This window comes from Benincasa hispida, chromosome 10, assembly GCF_027475165.1.
Source record: "Benincasa hispida cultivar pf3 chromosome 10, pf3_genome.v1.1, whole genome shotgun sequence".
Classification (NCBI taxonomy): domain Eukaryota; kingdom Viridiplantae; phylum Streptophyta; class Magnoliopsida; order Cucurbitales; family Cucurbitaceae; genus Benincasa; species Benincasa hispida.
The window spans coordinates 9,995,776-10,009,326 of NC_143487.1; positions in this window are offsets into that span (position 1 = coordinate 9,995,776).

Genomic DNA, 13,551 nt, shown 5'->3' on the forward strand with positions numbered 1-13,551 from the left:
GTTTTTAGTTTTCTATTTATCGCGTTTCATCTCATCGCGTGGTGCTATGTGTTGAAAAGTTGGGCGCCGAGTTGATTTATTCTATGCATCCATGGTTGCAACTTATTTCTTTTACCAGTTTCTTCTTCGTTTCATCTTAATTCTATGTCCAAAAGTGACCAATTTTATACTTTTCAAGGATCGTCAATTTTACAAGCACATGATCACAAGATATAATTATTTGCATGAATTGTTTGTCAAGTTAATGCGTTTTCCTCTGCATTTCCTAATTGTTCTCAATAAAAAGGTAGAATAACTTGTATTTCTATAAGCTATCAAATATGCATGAAAATTATATTTGTTCTCAGCTTCTTTAAATCAGTTTACTTCTTTAAATTAGTCTACCACCAATAGTTAACGATAGTCTTTCATTATTGTCTATTAGCGTCACACCCCGCCCCGAGCCCGCACTCCTGAGCCCGAGGAGAGGCGTGAGGGACCGCAGATACCACCTTTTTGTGATACCTACTGTCTAACCAAACCTCTTTACTACACTCAATAAACTTTAAGTCAAAGAGATAACAACAACTGATTAAGTAGGCCCATTTTATATCACAACAATGTAATGTTCATACAACTCCAAAACTTAATTACAAAGTTTACAACAACCATTCTTAAAACTCTTCGGAAGTGTAATTGTGGCTTGTGGCAGACCTTGACCTTAGCAGTACCCTGGAACTCCTCACCTTCCGCTACCTAGGGGAAGAGGGGGGGAATACATAAAACATATAAAACGTGAGCTATAAAGCTAAGTGAGTGGCAGTTTTAAACAAACATAAGTTTGATTTTATAAATTCATCTTTGGGAAAATAATTCCACAATCAACAATAATCACATACCAAAATGTAATCTTCCCAGCCTGTCAGCTAGACAACCCTGGCATGATTATGTATTTTTCCGGGTATTCTCTGCGAATGACCCGTGATGACCAATGTGGACACAAGCTCAATACCCTATAACCCGTCGACTGTGCACATGTCGACATTCTTTGTTAGCCATGTTTGGGTACGCTGACAATCCCAGCCAGATATTCTGACAATCCTAGCCAAACGTCCCACCAAGCACGCTAACAATATCTCGGGTATGAATCCTATTTCTTAATGCAAATATACACGCATTGTGACAACAATACAAATCAAATATCCAGACAAACATATTTTTTGATCATGCAAATATTTCAAACATAACCTATATATATAATCACACGTAATAGAAGTCAACAATTCAAACAATGGAATAACCACTTACCTTGGTTGGTTAGGAACTTTCCTTTCCAAAGTTCCTTAGGTTTCCTTGGTTTCCCCTTTTGAACCCTAAATTCAAAATTCAATTATCAGCTTAGATTACTCATAGTTACATAACTTATTTTAAGATATTTTCTTCTGCAAACATGTTCTAAAATGTCTCAGAAAGATTACCCTAAGCTCAGAACTCCACGTGGTGTGGCTGAAACCATCAAAACATCAAGGTTGGCCCAAGCTTACCCGACAGCTCGACCCTTCTGTCTTTTCCTCATTATCTAGTCTGATTCCTTGGAGCTTCTTCTTCGGCAGCTCTACACTAAAAACTAGACTCTCATTGCTTTCAGGTGGCTTTGGAATCACTCCAAACACACGAGTATTCTGGGAGATATCCTCGTCCCAATTTGATGCTACTTCTAGACCTTCCTGTTCGACAACATCTTCCCTTCTTGGAACCTCTTGACCAACGCATGGTCTTGCTATCAACGCATGTGTTCCTTCATCAACGCATAGATTCCTCACAATTAGTCCTCATACACTTCTTAATGTCCTTTGAAGAGAAATCGAACTATCATCTGAAGAGGAGTCCATGACCCTATTTATAGGCGTCCAAAATCTTTCCAAGGCCGACACCTTCTACTTGACCACATGTCCAAGTGTCTTTTCCCCACACTATCAACGTAATATTCATGCCATCGCAATCTAATGTTCTCTTTCTCTATTAGCCAACACATAACTTTCAAATTTGCATGTCTCCCTGTGCATCCACCTCACTTGCTTACGACCCAAGATTTCTCCCGAACAAGCCACATGTCCGGATGATTTACCATCACCATGGGCGCATTCCACACTCTCATGATCACAAGCCATCTTGGAAAATGTGTCCATCTAACCACAAATGCATCCATTGATAACTTGTAGAAATACAAGTTATTTATGCTGCCTTATCTAGAAATTGCGACAAAAAAAGAAGGAATATGCATTGATTGTATGAAAATTAGCTTAGAAATACAATAAATATGAATTCTCGCAATTACACCCACTGACATCGTCAAGATGGTAGAAGAGGATATTTTTACTCTGTTTTGCAGGAAACCAAGTCACCGTTTGCGATCAAGGCTCAACGAGAAACTGAACAACGCATCTCTGTTACATTGCACCCGTCAATCAACAATGAAGAAACGATTAACGCAATGACAGCGCAATGCGACAGTCGATCCTGAGCTAAATTTCAACCGCATGCGGTAATAAAAATAACACCACATGCGAGCAACTAATCGAAAGATGCAACTGAGCAATGCAAATGCGGAGGATTATGACATATGTACAACTAACCGTTGTGCAGATTTGACGGTCTGATTGCATAACAGAAGGAATATTTATTCCTCCATCTTCGGAATTTCCATAACAAGATGTGGGGTCCACAAGCCAAGTGTCAAATCTTTTCACCTATAAATACCCCCATAGAATTCATAGAAGATATACTATATACGAGTATAATTGATACGAGGGCTAATTGCTACTAGATTATTGAGAGAAAGGCTGAGCTGAGTACTGAACGGAAGAAATCCGGGAAGAGAAGAGACAAGGCTGAGAGGTGAGTCTTAGTACAAATCTGCCAGATTCCCATCGTGAAGCTCTATGCTTAGATCCCTACTACCAATTGAGCAAGCCTGAGAAGGAAGCTCATCCTTTCGTTCACTTCATCCACGCCGGCAAGCAAATCTCCATCCAGATCGGCGCTAGGACGTTGGCGCTTATTTGTATTTGTTTCTAACTCTATTTCATCAAGTGTATTTCATCTTCTTAATCTCTTCATTCACAAATCATGTATCATACGCTTAATAGTTTTATTGAATATCTCGATTACTTTTACTACCACTTCTCTATCTACTTCCGTTTCTCCATGAAGTTTCCTTAATACCTTGGTAATTAATATGGATTAAACGAGTAACTTAATCTGTGCTAAAGTGATAAATGCGTTTAGCTAAGGCATGTTAGACGACATCTTCACCTGTGAGAGCATAAGTGAAAATGTCATTCTGATCTGTCGAGAGAAGGTTAGAAGAATGCGTTAACTAAAGCAAGTAGTACTTCTAGAGATGGAAGCAACCTTGCATTCATTACGTTCATCCCTATTTCACCACAGAGATGTGGGAACATGGCCAATCACCGAGAGGTGTACGCCAAGGGAAAATCGGAACAGTACTTATATCTTTAACGCAATTAAGGAAATTGCGCTGTTTATATTAGTTATTTTTTCTGTTTCTCCTTCGTACATAAGACTTGTCACCACATTACACGATCTTTACATAATCTTCACAGCCAGCCTTGACCTTAGTATCTTGTATCATGAATCTTGTTTCTTGTATCATCTTAGCTAATTTACTTTAACGCAATTTATGTATTATCGCATTTTTACTGCTTTACTTTACGTTATCGCATGTTTAACTACTTGTACACAAATTCTTTCATAAATTGAAAAACCCCTGGTCGCATATATCACAAGCATAATACAATAACCTAAAACAGTCCCTGTATTCGACCTCGGATCACATTGAAAAACTTGCGGTGAAATTATACTTGGTTTCAACGCAAGGAAACTTGTGACAACGCACAGCATACTACAAGAACATTTGTTAATAACGCATATCTAGAAGTAGTATCACATATCATCATCTAGAAGTAGTATCACATATCTACAAGAAAATTTGCATTAACAAGTTTATGGCATGACAACAAGTTTATGGCATGGGCTTGCATCATTACATTACAAATTCTGTGTGTCAAGTTTATTGCACCGTTGCCGGGGATTGGTTAACGATTTATTGTTTGAGCATGTTTGTGGTATTTTACAGAACATCTCTTTGTACTGGCTGTTCAACGCGAAGAGCAGTCTGGCAGCTTATGAGTGCTGAAGTGATCCAAAAATTCTAAGTGGACCCAGAGATCAAGTGTATTATTCACGCAAGAGTTCATCAGGGCCGAATTAAGTGGTGAAGAAGCATGGCTAATAATAACGAGGCTCCCGTAGGGAATCAGAGGGAAAATGGGCTAGAGTAAGGCTCCATATTTCTTTCTGCTGATCATGATGTCCCAATGAGAGACTATGCGACACCGGATTTCTATAACTTCTTATTAGGAATCTCAAGACAGACGGTTGAGGAAAATGTAAGTATTGAATTAAAACCAATTATGTTGCAGATGATTCAGAATATGGGTCAATTTGGAGGATTACAAGGAGAAGACCCACATGCGTATTTGACGAATTTTGTAGACATGTGCAGCGCATTCTCCATGCCTGATGTGAATCAAGAATGACTTAGGTTATATCTTTTCCCGTACACACTGCAGGATGAAGCAAAGAAGTGGGTTCAGTCATTAGAGCCGAATGAGATTAAAGCATGGGAACAGTTAGTTGATAGGTTCATGAATAGATTCTTCCCTCCAGCCGTCAACGCAAGGAAACGGAGGGATGTGCTGAATTTTGAGCAAAAGAGTTATGAAACCTTAAGCACCGCATGGGTACGATTCCGACAGTTAGTGAAGAGTTGTCCGCATATCGGGATTCCCGATAGTATTCTGATGGAAACCTTTTACAGTGGCTTAGACCAATCAATGCAAGCAGTTGTCGATGCCTCCATAGAAGGAGGATTAATGAACAGATCATATATGGAAGCAAAGAATATTTTGGATCTCATCTCGCGACATTCTGATGAGTGGCTTGATATCAGGCTTGAGGTGAGAGGTCTAGAGCAAGAAAGAGTAGAAAGTGTCGATGTGTCAACTGATACAATGAGCGCACTAGTCGATCAAATGACCACAATGACCGCACTCCTCCAGACGGTGGCTAACCAACAGAGAACTCTCTCTCAAAGATCAGCACAAGTTAATACAGTGACTCACATGGCCGCAATGAATTGCGTCCAATGGGGAGAGGGACATCCAGTAGAAGTTTGCCCATGGAATCAACAACCCGTATATTCTGTCTACGATGAACCGGTTGACAACATCTACAACCCTGGTTGGTGGGATCACCCAACTTCAAGTTGGGACGGGAATCACAACCAGGGGGGCCATAGTTTCTATCAGAACTGTGATCAAGGGGATAGAGGCAACCCTCCGGTCTTCATTACTTTGGACTGTAACCCAGGTAATTCTCAAGGTATATCACCCTGTGACCAACCGTTCTTATATGATACCTCTTGCAGCACCTCGTCTCTGGAGACATCGTTGAAACATTACATTGAAAAGAGCGAGGCAATGAGAGAATCGTAAGCTGACTCGCTTAAAGAATTAGAAGAGCAGATCATCAGCTTACGAGGGAATTAAAGAAGAAAGCACCTGGTACGCGGCACAGCAACCCACGAGCATCGGGGCAACGAGGTAAACAATAGTGTGATGCAATGACATTAAGAAGTGGCAAAATAACAACCCATATGCCATCAGTACCAGATGCGACAACAACACCAGTAGATTTGACCGTTGAAGATGACCAGTCACCCAATAGTGGAAAAACTACCAGTTTAGAAGCAAGTTCACCTACAAAAGATGAAGCCCCTCAAGGCTTGAATTCTCAATCAACGCAACCTCAGATAATGAAACACAGCAAGAACAGAACCCCAGCAAATAGCCAACGCAACAAGAAGTAAGGCGGGATCCTCCACCTTTCCCATCCAGGCTGAAGAAGAAAGACGATAGTAAGCAATTTCAGAGGTTCTTGGATGTTCTTCGACAGCTACACATTAACATTTCCTTAATAGAAGCATTAGAGCAGATGCCGAGTTATATAAAATTTCTTAAAGATATCCTTGCCAATAAAAGAAAGATCGGGGAAAATGAAACAGTTGCGCTAATATATGAATGCAACACACTGTTTCAAAACAATATCCTCACTAAAATGAAGGACCCTGGGAGTTTTACATTACCCTACACGATAGGAGGGAAGATGGTCGGGAATGCGCTGTGCGATTTAGGGGCAAGCATAAATCTAATGCCCTTGTTGATTTTTAAGAAGTTGGATATTAGAAACGCAAGACCAACTACGATCACATTACAGTTGGTCGATAGATCAATAAAGCATCCTGAGGGCAAGATAGAAGATGTACTCGTGCAAGTGGACAAGTTTATCTTTCCGACAGATTTTGTCATATTGGATTACGAAGCTGACAGAGAAGTCTCTATCATCTTGGGTCGCCCATTTCTCGCAACAGGGCGAGCACTGATCGATGTGCAAAAAGGGGAATTGACCATCAGGGTCGACGATCAGGAAGTAAAATTCAACGTGTTCAATGCGTTGAAGTACCCAAGTGACATGGAAAACTGTCAATATATTGAGGAACTGCGGGAAGAACATTGACACGAACCCCTGAAGGAGCTAGAGGTAGAAGATCTTGAAATTGGCGCAATATCAAAGGAGGACTGTGCCACAATTCATACTGTATCAAATTTTGAACCGCTCAAGTTATCTGAATGGACCTCACAACGCATTAAGCCATCTTTGGAAGAACCACCTGTTCTAGAGTTAAAGTCATTTTCCATGCACCTTAAGTATGCTTACTTAGGAAATAACAACACGTTACCAGTTATAATTTCTGCATCGCTGAGTAAGGAGAAAGAAGATGCGCTCATATAGATCCTAAGAAATAACATAAGGGCCTTAGATGGACCTTGGCAGACATTCGAGGAATCAGTCCCTCATATTGTATGCACAAGATTCGTTTAGGAGAAGGAAAGACAAGATCGGTAGAAAGGCAACGCCGCTTGAACCCGGCTATGAGAGAGGTCGTAAAGAAGGAAATAGTGAAGTGGCTGGACGCAGGAATCATCTAGCCGATATCTGATAGCAACTGGGTAAGCTCAATGCAGTGTGTTCCAAAGAAATGGGGGATGACAGTTGTCACTAATGACAAGAACGAATTAGTTCCCACAAGAACGACTACGGGTGGAGAATTTGCATGGATTATCGTAAGTTAAACTTAGCCACTAAAAATGACCATTTTCCACTCCCGTTCATTGATCAGATGCTAGACAGACTTGCGGGGAATGAATTTTTCTGTTTTCTTGTCGGCTATTCAAGGTACAATTAAATAGCAATTGCGCTGGAAGATCAGGATAAGACAACATTCACATGCCCATTTGATACGTTTATATTTCGACGCATGCCATTTGGACTCTACAATGCGCCAGGCACTTTCCAATTATGCATGATGGCAATATTCTCAGATTACTTGGAGAAGTCAGTCGAGGTATTCATGGATGAATTTTCAGTCTTCGGCAATAGCTACGACTCCTGTCTATCTAACCTTGAAAAGGTCTTGAAGAGATGCGTGGCAACAAATCTTGTTTTGAAGGAATAGTTCTGGGTCACAAAATCTTTAAAGCAGGATTGGAAGTTGATCAGGCAAAAATTGACGCAATTTCCAAGTTACCCCCACCAGTGAACGTGAAAACACTTAGAAGCTTTCTGGGATACGTTAGGTTTTATAGAAGATTTATTCGCAACTTCTCCCAGATCGCAAGGCCCCTAAGTACGCTCCTTGAAGATGACCGAGAATATAATTTTGATGATACGTGTACCAAAGCATTCAATACATTGAAAGATGCGCTCATCACCGCACCCATTCTGGTGGCGCCAGATTGGACGCAACCATTTGCATTAATGTGTGACTCTAGCGGATACACTGTGGGCACAGTATTAAGTCAATGCAAGGAAAAGGTATTGTATCCTATTTATTATGCAAGTAAAATATTGAATGATACGCAGGAGAACTATACGATCACAGAGAAGGAAATGCTCGCAATGGTATTTGCACTGGAAAAATTCTGACAATACTTAATCGGAACAAACGTTGTGGTATATACGGATCACTCCGTGATCAAGTATTTGATGAAAAAGAAGGATGCAAAACCAAGGCTTATACGGTGGGTATTGCTACTGCAAGAGTTTGATTTAGAGATAAAAAACTGGAAGGGCACCGAGAACCAAGTCGCAGATCATTTGTCAAGATTGGAGAATTGCGAGGTTCAAGGTAAAGAGAAAGATATTGAAGAAAGATTCCCCAATGAGCTGCTGATGTCAGTAGGCATTAATGTTCCTTGGTATGCGAACATCGTGAATTTCATTGTTTGCGGTCAAATACCAGATGACTATACTTATCAGTAGAAGAAGAAGCTAAGACATGATGTCAAAATTTATTTTTGGGACGACCCATTCCTATATCGACTTGGTCCTGATCATATATTACGTCGATGCATTCCTGAGCACGAAGTCAAGCACATTCTGAAGATGTGTCATGAGTCCCATTACGGAGGACACTTTGGGGGGCAGCGAACTGCCGCAAAGGTTCTACAGTGTGGCTATTTCTGGCCAACACTGTTTAAGGATGCCCAAGCCCACATTGTGCAATGCGACAGATGTCAGAGAACGGGGAATATGTCAAAGAGAAATGAAATGCCATTGATATCAATATTAGAAGTGGAATTATTTGATGTTTGGGGAATTGAATTCATGGGCCCATTTCCACAATCAGAAGGTCATCACTATATCCTGGTTGCCGTTAATTATGTATCAAAATGGGTTGAGACTATCGCATGTGCCAAGAATGATGCTGCCACACTGGCAAATTTTCTTAAGAAGAATATTTTTTCTCGATATGGGACGCCACAGGCCTTAATAAGCGATAAGGGCTCTCACTTTATCAACTGCATAATTGCCAACCTGTTGACTAAATTTAACGTCAGCCATCGAGTTGCGACTGCGTATCACCCATAGACCAATGGGTAGGCAGAGATTTCTAACCGAGAGATCAAAACTATCTTGGAGAAGGTAGTCAATACTTCGAGGAGGGATTGATCACCCAAGCTTGAGAAAGCACTGTGGGCATACAAGACTGCCTTTAAAACACCAATTGGCATGTCCCCATATGCCCTGGTATTTGGAAAAGCTTGTCATCTGCCACTCGAGTTGGAACATAAGGAGATGTGGGCAAGTAGTTGAAGTTTGATTTAGCAATTGCAGGGAAAGTCTAGAAGCTACAGTTGAATTAGTTGGTCGAATGGCGAAGGGACGTCTATGAAAATGCCAAGATCTATGAGGAGAAAACGAAGAAGTGGCATGATGACCGTATAAATGACCGGACATTCACCGAAGGACAACAGGTATTATTATTTAACGCTCGTTTGCGATTGTTCCCAGGAAAGTTGAAATCTCGCTGGTCTGAACCGTTCAAAATCAAGACTATCTTTCCTCACGACGCAGTGGAACTAACAACTTTAGATAGGAACAACGCATTTAAAGTCAATGGTCAATGCAGAGGCGACTTCGAGCGACGCATGGACACCATTGACTTGGGCAAGTAGGATTAAACCGCTTGCGGGGAAACGAATGTGGTAATTCTGAGAACTTCTTTCAATCAGCATCCATATCTATGTTTACGTGCTTTCTCTACAGTTTTCTTTTACTGCTTTCTAAATCTCGTTATTTACTGCTTTTTAGGAGTAGCATTTAATGTTTTCTGTAATTCTCTTCTATTTAATTTTTCATGTCATGTTTAGATTCCTTTAATTTGTATACATTAGTAGCGTTATTCTTTAATTTATGTGAATGATTGGATGAAACATGAGACACCGCAAAGTCTTTTCGACTTGCGTTTTTTGTGACGTAAAAAGAAGAAAAATTAGTATGTAATGTGATGATGGGTGCATTGTGAATTAACAAGAGACAACTTACGTCCATTACACCCAAATACATTGCGTTGAGGGGTGTGTTGCGCGCGTATGTGTCCTTTGCCCGTCCTTAGCTAAATGCACTATGTTGAGGTATCCTCCAGAAATGTGTTAGTTAAGGGGTGTGTTGTGGGGGTGCATGCGTTGTTGCCCGTCCTCAGTAAAAATGTATTTGCGTTATTAGAAGAACGGTGTTAATTTTTAGCGTGCACCCATCTAAATCAAATTCAAAAAGTTAACAGCGAAATTCTTTGATTCTTTGTATAGGCAACAATTTTGTGTTGCGTTGATTTTTAATTATTTGTATACTTTGTTAATATTCAATACAAATGAGTACATATTCACTCCTTTTTGCCTGTGCCTTTTTCTTTATCATCCTTTGTCAATATTTGCGATGTTATGATCTTTGACTTTTGCGTTATTCATTGCGCTGCCAGGATGTAATATATGTTTATACATAAAAACATTTCCCATATTTCGTAAATTCTGACCAACACTTAGTTAATTCTTAATTTAGCAGTACTTTACCTTTTATCTTACTAAGTTATGTTCAAACCTTCTTTTTGAAATTTTTATTCTAAGTGTTTGTCTAGTCTATCCAAACAACACAATGAGGACCTTGCTTATCTTTAAATTTGGGGGTGGGGAAGGTCTGAGCAGATAAGATCAAGAATATGCGATCTTCAAGAAAATGCGTTTATTTTCATTACTAACATTACCAAAAAAAAAAAAAAAAAACCAAACTCCAATGTCAGCGTAAGGGAAAACCTAAAAAATGTTCCCAACCTGATAAGAGTTTAGTTGTGAAAAGAGTCTGCTCATAGTTAGATGTTCGTATGACACCCGTAGGAGCAAGCCAAAACGAAGGTGGGTTTCCAAGAACAACGCAATATGAAAAAAAGAAAGAAAATAAAAGAGTGTAAGAGACAACTTCTCTGAATATCATGATTTAAAGTTGAAATTGGCACACAATCGTAGTTGGTGTTCATATGACACTCGTGGGGACAAACCAAAACGAAGAGTGTAACCATAACCAACAGTCTCTAATAAATAATGCAAATTTTAACTACCGCATATAGATATATCAAGTTGTTTTGACAAAGAAGAGATAAACATTATATTTTAAAAAAACTAGAAAGACATCTTTGAGCAGAATTTTGTTATATAGAAGAATAAAGTAGGGCTTTGTTAAGAATTAGAAAGGATAGAAGGAAATTGCGCTATTAAGAAATGTGCCGAAGTGTAACATTCGAAGTAGCCAATCGACGTAAAAATATAGGAGAGGAATTTAGCTTTATTGCCTTAGTAGAAGATATGCTTGAGGACAAGCATATATCTAAATTTGAGGGTGTGATAACTTGTAGAAATATAAGTTATTTATGCTGCCTTATTTGATATTACGCCAAAAAAGAAGGAATATGCGTCAATTGTATGAAAATTAGCTCAGAAATACAATAAATATGAATTGTCGCAATTACACCCACTGACATCGTCAAGATGGTAGAAGAAGATATTTTTACTCTGTTTTGCTGGAAACCAAGTCACCGCTTGTGATCAAGGCTTAACGAGAAACTGAACAACGCATCTCTGTTACATTGCGCCCGTCAATCAACAATGAAGGGACGATTAACGCAATGCGACAGTCGATCCTGAGCTGAATTTCAACCACTTGCGGTAATAAAAACAACACCGCATGCGAGCAACCAATCAAAAGATGCAGCTAAGCAACGCAAACGCAGAGGATTGTAACACGTGTACAATTAATCGTTGTGCAGATTTGACGGTCTAATTGCATAACAGAAGGAATATTTATTCTTCCATCTTCGGAATTTCCATAACAAGAAGTAGGGTCCACAAGCCAAAAGTCAAAGCTTTTTACCTATAAATACCCCCATAGAATTCAGAGAAGATATGCTATATATGGGTATAATTGATATGAGGGCTAATTGTTGTTGGATTATTGAGAGAAAGGCTGAGCTGAGTACTGAATGGAAGAAATTCGGGAAAAGAAGAGACAAGGCCGAGAGATGAGTCTTAGTACAAAATCTGCCAGATTCCCGCCGTGAAGCTCTGTGCTTAGATCCCTGCTATCGGTTAAGCAAGCTTGAGAAGGAAGTTTATCCTTCCGTTCACTTCATCCACGCCGGCAAGCAAATCTCCATCCAGATCGGCGCTAAGACGTCGGCGATTATTTGTATTTGTTTCTAACTCTATTTCATCAAGTGTATTTCATCTTCTTAATCTTTTCATTCACAAATCATTTATCAGATGCTTAATAGATTTATTGGATGTCTCGATCACTTTCATTACCACTTCTCTGTCTACTTCCGTTCCTCCATTAATTGATTTCTCCATGAAGTTTCCTTAATACCTTGGTAATTAATATGGATTAAACGAGTAACTTAATCTGTGCTAAAGGGATAAATGCGTTTAGCTAAGGCATGCTAGACAACATCTTCACCTGTGAGAGCATAAGTGAAGATGTCATTCTGATCTGTCAAGAGAAGGTTAGAAGAATGCGTTAATTAAAGCAAGTAGTACTTCTAGAGATGGAAGCAACCTTGCGTTCATTATGTTCATCCCTGTTTCACCACAGAGATGTGGGAACGTGGCCGATCACTGAGAGGTATACGCCAAGGGAAAAGTGGAACAATACTTATATCTTTAGCGCAATTAAGGAACTTGTGCTGTTTATATTAGTTATTTTTTTGTTTCTGCTTCGTACACAAGACTTGTCACCGCATTACACAATCTTTGCATAATCTTCACAGCCAGCCTTGACCTCAGTATCTTATATTATGAATCCTGTATCTTGTATCATCTTAGCTTAGATTTACTTTATCGCAATTTACTTTAATGCAATTATGTTTTATCGCATTTTTACCGCTTTACTTTACGTTATCGCATGTTTAACTACTTGTACACAAATTCTTTCATAAATCGAAAAACCCCTGGTCGCATATATCACAAGCATGATGCAATAACCTAAAACAGTCCCTGTGTTCGACCTCGGATCATACCGAGAAACTTGCGGTGAAATTATACTTGGTTTCAATACAAGGAAACTTGTGACAACGCACAACATACTACAAGAACATTTGTTAATAACGCATATCTAGAAGTAGTATCACATATCATCATCGCATAAAATTTGCATTAACAAGTTTATGACATGACAACAAGTTTATGGCATGGACTTGCATCATTGCATTACTTGCGTGTCGAGTTTGGCGCTGTTGTCGGGGATTGGTTAACGGTTTATTGTTTGAGCATGTTTGTGGTATTTTGCAGAACAGATCTCTTTGTATTGGCTGTTCAACGTGAAGTCTGACGGCTTATAAGTGCTGGAGTGATCCAGAAATTCTAAGTGGACCTAGAGATCAAGTGTATTATTCGTGCAAGAGTTCATCAGGGCCGAATTAAATAGTGAAGAAGCATGGCTAATAATAACGAGGCTCCCGCATGGAATTAAAGGGAAAATGGGCCAGCACAAGGCTCCATATTTCTTATTGTTGATCATGATGTCCCATCGCAATCTAAGGTG